We start from the raw sequence: 8,651 nt of genomic DNA on the forward strand, positions 1-8,651 counted from the left end.
CAATTGCACTTGAAGGGGAATTTCTGTAGAAGGAACCTGTGCTTTGGAGCCTGGATTTTGATCTCTGCCATTTTCCAGATAATGTGGTCTTTAGCAGTTTCCAATCTTAAAAAGCATAATTTTTTTCCTACTATGTAAAAAGGAAATAATCACACCTGCAGAAATGTTGTGAAGATTAAATTTACTTAAATAAAATTGCCTGGGCTCAACACAATTAAGGAATATCAGTTTCTTCCTGTTACCTACCTTCACCAAAATCAGGTGAAGAGAGTAATGGAAGAAATCTGGGTCAGTTATGAAGTGAGATTCAGAGTATATAGTAAATACTCACCAAGCTTTTTTCCAATACACTGTCTAGGCAAAATCACTGAGGAGAAGGAAGAAAAGAAATTAGATCTATTTCATATATTCACAACCCTGTCCCCATCAATTTCTTAATTCCTTGTTTTATCTCTTTGATCTGAACCTCATAAACAATAGGGTTCAAGGCAGGGGGTATGAGGTGATGAAGGACATTGAGCAGGATGAGGATGTCCATGGGGACCCTCTTTCTGGCCATGTTTGTCAACACCACAACCAGCAGAATGGTGCTGATGAACAGGATGAGGATGAAATGAGAGTCACATGCGTTCAGGTCTTTGACAGCAGCCCCCTCAGCCTTGAACCTAAGCACAGCTCTTAAGATGAAGGTATAGGAGAAGATGAGGATGAAATCTGAGCCTATTAATGTCCAACCAGCCACAAATTGGTAGATGCCGTTAAGGGTGAAACTGTCACAGGAGAGCCTGGACACAGACAAGTTGGCACAGATTCAGTTCTCAATGACATTTTCCCACAGTAATGGAGCTGGGAAGAGAGAATAGGAATAGGTACAGTGAGTAGGGCATTTCATGTGATTATGAAGAAATTAGCCTTGGCCACAAATTGGTCAGTGATTATGGAAGGATATTGTAGTGGGTGGCAGATGGCCATGTAGCGATCATAGGCCATGACCCTGAATGTGCAGGACTCCATGGGGAGGAAGCTGTTCATGATAAACATCTGGAGGAATCAGACAGAAAAGCTGATGGACCTGAGGTCAAACAGAAGATGGCCAGGACCTTGGGGATGACAGTCAGGCAGAGCATGATGTCCAGCAGGGAGAGCAGGCTGAGCAGGCAGTACATGGGCTCGTGCAGAGATGCCTCCAGCCAGATAGTGGTCAACAGGGTGGTGTTGGCCCCCATGGCCAGGAGAAAAAGGAGGCTGAGGGGCAGGGACAGCCAGTGCTGCCAACTCCGGTAGTTAGGGAAGCAAATGAGGAGGAATTCAGAGACTGGAGCAGTGGAGTAGTTGCCGGGTGAGGCCATGGAATGAATCTTGAGCTGAGGTTTTTCTGGACTATTTGTATGGGCAGATACAAGAAGTAATTTTTTTTAGTCCACTTCAAAAGTGTGCCTCTTACTCTTTAGGCAGCTAGTGATATATAGGAGACTCTTCTTGAATAGGCAAATCCCAATCAATATCATAAAGATAGACTGGTGAGACTCAACAAATAAAAGCTATGGTCTACGAAGGAAAAGGAATCAGTGAATAAACTAAGATTTGAAAGGTGAATAGTGATAAGGAATAACCTCACAACATTAAAAATGTGCAACAAATTATGTATGATACCAGTGTAAGAAAAATAAAATGTTAATAGTATAAAAAAGGCCAAACGCACACCTAGTTTTTACAATTATCTAGTGTACGATGAGGGTGGCATCAAACCTATGGTGGAGAAAAATATCCTTCAATAGGCGTTTTTGAGATAATTATTGGCATTGATGTGGGATGTAAAATCTTTAATTACCTGCTCACCTACTACCATATCCAATATGATTTTGGATTGATAATTTTGTTGTATCCCCTCCACAAACTCATGGTATACTAGAAGAAAATAGAATGTCAAATTGATTAAGCCAGTCCTTTGCTAAAACCCCAATCTATTTGAATACAACCACTCACTTTTCAGCACCTGTACCTGATCATCCCAAGTGCTCTTAGAATAAGCCTAAAGTAACAGAAATGGCTGCTTTTACTATATAGTTACCAACTTTTTTTTTTAAGTTTCTTTTTTTTCAACGTTTGTTTATTTTTTGGGGGACAGAGAGAGACAGAGCATGAACGGGGGAGGGGCAGAGAGAGAGAGGGAGACACAGAATCGGAAACAGGCTCCAGGCTCCGAGCCATCAGCCCAGAGCCTGACGCGGGGCTCGAACTCACGGACCGCGAGATCGTGACCTGGCCGAAGTCGGACGCTTAACCGACTGCGCCACCCAGGCGCCCCGATATAGTTACCAACTTTAAATGAGACCTCAGTGCTTCCTGTCCATCCTAAAAAACTTGCCTGATCAACTTTCCCTTCTTCCAAAACCTTTTTCAAAACTTCTTCATTCTGTTCAAACCTCAAACTCTACTTCTTCTCTTAAAAGATGACATCAACCACTACCTTGCAGAGAAAAAAGGTGTGCAATGAGATTTTTCTTCAACTTCCCAAGACAAAACTTACCAACCTATTTGCACATTCTCCCATCCTTTCCTTGTTTCCCCCCATTGATATAGAATCTGCCCATACTCAATGCATCAAACCTTCCACTTCCTACACTGAATCGTAGCCCTTCTAGCCTTGCAATTACACTATCAATTGTTCCCTAATTTGGAGTCATATTTCCTTCTTCAGTGGATCTGCCTTGTCTTTCAAACATTCTCCAGTATCTTTCATTTTTAAAAATAAAAATAAAAAGGCTCTTTATTTCCTTCCAGCTATTTTTCCATCTCCCTCCCTTCACATCCAAATTTCTTCCAAGCACTGCCACACTCACTGTCTCCAGTTCTCACCTCACATCCATTCTACAGTTCACATCAGCATGGCCTCCTTCTCCATTAGTTCCACAAAATGCCTCTCAAAAAGATCACCTGTTGGGGTGACTGGGTGGCTCAGCTGATTAAGTACCCAACTCTTGCTTTCAGTTCAGGTCATAATCTCACAGCCCTTGAGAGGGAACCTTCTGTTGGGTTCTATGCTGACAGTGGAGAGACTGCTTGGTATTCTCCCTCCCCCTCTCTCCCTGCCCCTCCTCCATGCTCTCTCTTTCTCTCTTTCAATAGATAAACTTTTTAAAAAATCATCTGTCGATTCTAAATCTTGCTAAAGCAATGGACCAGATCCTCTTCCTGACATACTCCATTTGGTTTTGTTTGCATCACAATCTCCTGGTTTATCTCACACCTCTTGGTGTCTTCATTTTCTCTTACATGTCTTTTTTTTATCCACCACTTTGACATCGGTTTTAAGGTTCAGTCCTGAGTTCTCTTTGATTTTCTTCTCTCCTCTGTGCTAATCTCTTCTACCCTGTCTTCCATTTCTTTTTTCCATATGCTCAATTACCATCTCCATGTTGATGATTACTAAATTATATATCTTGCCTACACCTCCTAAATGCCTACTTGATGTATCAACTTGCATCTTTCACAGACATCCAAAATTCACCAACTCTAAAATTAATTTACCATTTTTCTTCCAAGCCTGGTTGTCTAGCATCTCTTCTCTCATTGAATAGCATATGTGTATGGGCTATTCCACAACTCATAGGCTAGAAACCATCTTGAACATATCCTTCACCTGTACTTCCCATTACAAACCCACCACCAAAACCTGTCAAATATGCCTTTTAATTAGCTCTTGGATCTACATCTCCATCACCACTGTCACCAGCCAAAAAAATAGTATCATTGTCTCTTGAGTGAAATTTACTGGAATTGCCTCTTAATGCATTCTAGGTTTCATTATAAAACCCTTCTCTACATTGAAATCAGAGAAATATCTTCAAATATAAATATTATCTTGCCACTCATCAGCTTAAAATATGCTATTTGCTTCTCATTGTTAATAGGCAAAAAAACAAAATCCTTAACTTTATTAGATACAAGTTCATGAGAGAAGAAACCATGTCTGTTGATGTTTTTCATCACTATATGTACAGTGTATAGGTAGATTCCTTTATAGGTGCTCATAGTTAGTTGAATAAATTATTTAATAAATAAGAAAATGAATGAATGAATGAATGAATATATCATTTGCCTCCTTTCCCATTTTCCAGTCTAATCTGATATCTCTCTCTCTCTCTTCTGGGGCTTCCAGAGTCCCAGCCACACTGTCCTTTTTTTCAGATCTTCAAATATAACATGCACTTTCTTCTCCCACTTCTCTTGGAAGACTGTGCATCCCATGTTTCCACACATACATCCCTTTACTTTTTTCCATCCTTAATATCTCAGTTTGAATATTCCATTCTCTGGGAGGTTTTCTCTAATCCTCTCCAGACAAAACCAAGGTCTCCTATTTTATATTCTCATAGCACTTTGTACCCCCTCAACACAGTTGATGTGTATGTAATAATTTGGTTAAATACTCCTTCCCCCAATTCCAGTTAGACATTTCATGCCATGACAGTAGAGACCATGTTCACCAGTTGGCGCAGTACTTGGCATGAAGTGGTGCCAAATAATATTTGTAGAATAAATTAATTGTTAGTTTTATGAGCAGAGTGATAGAGGGACACAAAATAAAATTTCCTAAATCAGCCTGAGATGAAAAGTTTGGAAGCCTTCACAAAGTTACTAACATCTTAGCTGAGCTTTGATGGATGTGGAAAACTTAGATGTGCACCAAAACTGTGGGCAGTGTATTTAAGGCATATGAAATGGGTTGTGTAAAAGCATGGAAATAAGTTGAGGAATTTCAGGGGGAGATCCTATGAAATATTTAATTTGACTGGAGCCAAGAGGGTGGGAAGTTGAAAGAAAGAGCAGAAAATGATGTTGGGGCAGGGGGGAGAAAAGCAGATCATGATAGACCTTTTCTGTGCTAAGGAATTTAGAATTAATCTTACATATAAAGAGAATATATATATATATATACATATACACACACACACACACACATAAAGAGAATATAAAGAAATATTTTCATTAGTGGAGAGAAGTGACTGGGTATGGACTATAGGAAGTTCACTTTGGATACAATGCTATGGATTATTTGAGTAAGTAGAGACAGTAGCAGCAAAAAGAATGGAAGCCACAATATCTCTGATGAGAAGTGTTGTCTGAAGAAAGTTTGAGCACTGAGGATGGGAAGAAGTGGCATATTCCCATGGTAATATAGACAGTTATGAAAGAGACAGTAGGTGAAAAGCCTAGAATTTTCTGACTTGAATAAATAGAATCACCAAGATGTGAAACACAGGAGAATTAGCAGGTTTTGTGTGTATGAGTATATATCAATACTGAGGTGTTTACAATTCTATATAGAGAATTATCTTAGACTGTTGGAAATGAGCAGTTTGCACAAATTAGAAGGATCTTATCCTAAGATATAAATTCAAAAAAACATTATCATATAGCTGAAGTAGTCAGAATAGCATAAGGCTGAGATTGAAACCTTGGAAAATGGCAATTGCAAGGGTGAAAAAATAAAAAAGAGCCATAGAAGGAGGGTCTGGAAAAATATGAAGAAAATCAGAACAATATGATGATCTAAGAAAAATTGGGGAGAAAATTTTAAGTAATGTATGGCCAACATACAGAAGTTCAATAACATGAAAATATGAATAACCATTAAATTTTATGGTGACCTGGACAAGAGTAGTTCATTGGACTGGTGGAGCAGAACTCAGAAGGAAGGGCAATGAAATTAATAAGTGAGGAAGTGTAAATAGGGAGGGTTGACTACACAGCCAAGAGCCTCATTTCAAGTTTGTAAGTGAAGAAAAAAGCAAGACAGGAATGAAAGATACTGTAGCATGCTTAATTGTTTAGAGAAAGGTTAAAATTCAGAAAGAAAGTAAGATAACAAGTAGTTTATTGAGAAGGCAATTTTATTACCATTATTATCATTTTTGTCTATAACACTTAACATATAGGTTTTGTACCTATTTGTCTCCTTCCACCCCCTGTGAAGTAACTAAGGATAGACAAGGTACACTTTTGTATTTATACACACCAAATTCCTCTAACACCCCACAGACTCTTAATAAAAATCTATTGAAAAGAGTTTTGAATTATTTGGCTTTGGTGTTCTACGTTAATGGAAAATTTCAAGGAGGGAAAATAAAAGGGGAGATTTAGGAGAGTTTCAGTGTGCTAAAGAGGACACTGAGGAATGGAAGGGAGAAGTCCTGATCAATACCGCTAATGGTGGTCACTGAGGGGGCAGGGCAAGGCACAAAATGCACATGGGAATTCAGGGACTTCTTCATGCCACTGTTTACAGGTGTGCCTCAAGAGCCTGCTCCTTGGTTAATGGTAAAACCCTGGGCTAGGTATCTGACATAAGAAACCTTTTGCCTTTGCCTTAATACAAACACAAAACAACTCTATTGCTCCTAACATGCTGGTAAGAATTTTCTTGAATTTCCTCGGTCTGATCATTACTAAAGGCCTTTGAGAAGAAGCATAAACAGGTGTGAAGATTATGTCAAACAATACTAGAAGAGGACAAAGTGCTAAGAAGGGCACTCAATAGGGATGAGAAAATAGGATATAGAGAGGATAAGAGTCAAGGAGGAGAGGAAAGACTGGTAGAGGGCGACAGATTTTGTATGGATAGGTTGGTAATGATCAGACTATCGAGATCCGATTCAGTCTGTCCTATCCCCTCTTGGCCCTGGAACTTACACAAGTTATAAAGGATGAGTCCTTTGTGATATATCAGCTGTATTGGTAAACGTGCTGGAATTTTGCTGAATAAATCTGAAGAGTTTTATGAGTTCCTATTCCACTCCTACCCTCTCTTTTTTGGACCCCGCTGGGAAAAGATGGCTTGGGAAGCAGGGACTTAGGGGATGAAGAGCTGAGTCCTTTGGGACCTGTCTTATGGTACTCCTGCAGGTACGGAGTTGGGATGTGAAGAATGGAGTGGTTTGAAATTAAGGTAAGAACTTGCCCAGAGGCCAATGATCTGGTGCACAAACGTGACATGCAAACATGGTCAAAAACTGTAGGAAAAGAGGCTATAGAACAACCCCTTTTATTATAATTCTAAAGTTTTCAATGACATTTCTGAGTGACCTAAACTGTTTAAGTTCTTTTTTATTTTTTTAATGTTTATTTATATTTGAGAGAGAGAGAGAGAGAGGAAGGGAGGGGCAGAGAGAGACAGAGACAGAATCCAAAGCAGACTCTAGGCTCTGAGCTGCCAGCACAGAGCCCAATGAGGGGCTCAAGCTCATGAGCTGTGAGATCATGACCTGAGCCAAAGTCGGGCACTCAACCAACTGAGCCACCCAGGCAATCCATAAACTATTTAAGTTCTTTTATATTTTTTCTCATTTAATCATCTCCCTTAGATATGAATGAGCAACTCTGAAGTAGGAACTATTATCCCCACTGGGTAGGGGATAAATGGAAAGATGAAGCCTTGCCCAAACTCACTGCAGTTAGCCTACATTCAGAGCCACATCAATCTGATTCCAATATCTGTGTTCTAAATGACTCTTATCTACTGTCTCCACTATACTGATGAATATGACCGTAGGTATTAATATCCTAAACAAAATCCTAGCAAGTTGAGTTTAGTAAACTTAACATTTTTTTAACTGACAACTATATTTATCTTTTGAAGAATGCAAGGAGAGTTCAATATAAGGAAATCTGTCAACCTAACACATCAAGATTCTGGATAAGATCATGGGGATAAAACCATTCAAGATTTGAACCCTAGCTCTGGCATTTGCTATTTGTGTGACCCATTCATTAAACAACTACTAACTACCACCTATACTCCACAAACTGTATTAGGCACTGTATACAATGGTGAATAAGGCAAACATGGTTCCAGTCCTCACCAAGAGTTCATTCTAATTATGTGCTTGTTAAAAGAAAACAGGCAACTTTAAATGTACTTATTTGAATAATTTCTAAGATATATTGTTAAGTAAGGAAGAGGCAAAAACTTCAGAGAATGAACTTTGTGTACAAAATAATTCTAATGCTATACAAAGAATACATATAAATAAATGTGTAATATATACATACTTTATTATATATATTCTTATATATAATATATATCCTTATATATAATATATTCTTATATATATGTATTCTTATATATATATATATATATATGTGTGTGTGTGTATAATATTCAAATTACCTCTGGAAGAATAAACAAGAATCTTGTAAGAACAGTTGCTTCTGGGAAAGAAAATTGTGTGCTTGGCAGACAAGAATAGGATGGTATCTCAGAGATTGTTCGTTGTTTACCCAATGCCCCTATTCTTCCTTAGTATCAAAAAACATAATTTTATTTGGGTACCCATCTATACTGCTAAAATACTCTACCTCTCAGATTCTCAGATTCTGAATGTTAGTAGATGTCCTTTGGTGGGGTTTCCAAGAAGACTCTTTTATGTGAATTCAGCTGAGAAACAAAGGTCATTAGCCCTCACTCCTTTCCCATGGAACAGGCACAGGATTGACACCTGAATTTCCAGCTTAAACCATCAGCAACTATTTTTTTTTAATGTTTACTTACTTTTGAGAGAGAGACAGACAGAGTGACTGTGTGTGTGAGCTGGGGAAGGGGCAGAGAGAGGGAGACACAGAATCCAAAGCAGGCTTCAGGCTCTGCA

At 38.8% G+C, this 8,651-nt stretch overlaps 1 pseudogene; it reads right to left on the bottom strand.

Annotated features, from left to right (window-relative positions):
- Window positions 1-409: 409 nt before the first annotated feature.
- On the bottom strand, window positions 410-1,466 carry LOC122482636 (annotated as a pseudogene).
- Window positions 1,467-8,651: the final 7,185 nt, after the last annotated feature.

The sequence above is a fragment of the Prionailurus bengalensis genome, chromosome D1 (genome assembly GCF_016509475.1).
Source record: "Prionailurus bengalensis isolate Pbe53 chromosome D1, Fcat_Pben_1.1_paternal_pri, whole genome shotgun sequence".
Taxonomy (NCBI): Eukaryota; Metazoa; Chordata; class Mammalia; order Carnivora; family Felidae; genus Prionailurus; species Prionailurus bengalensis.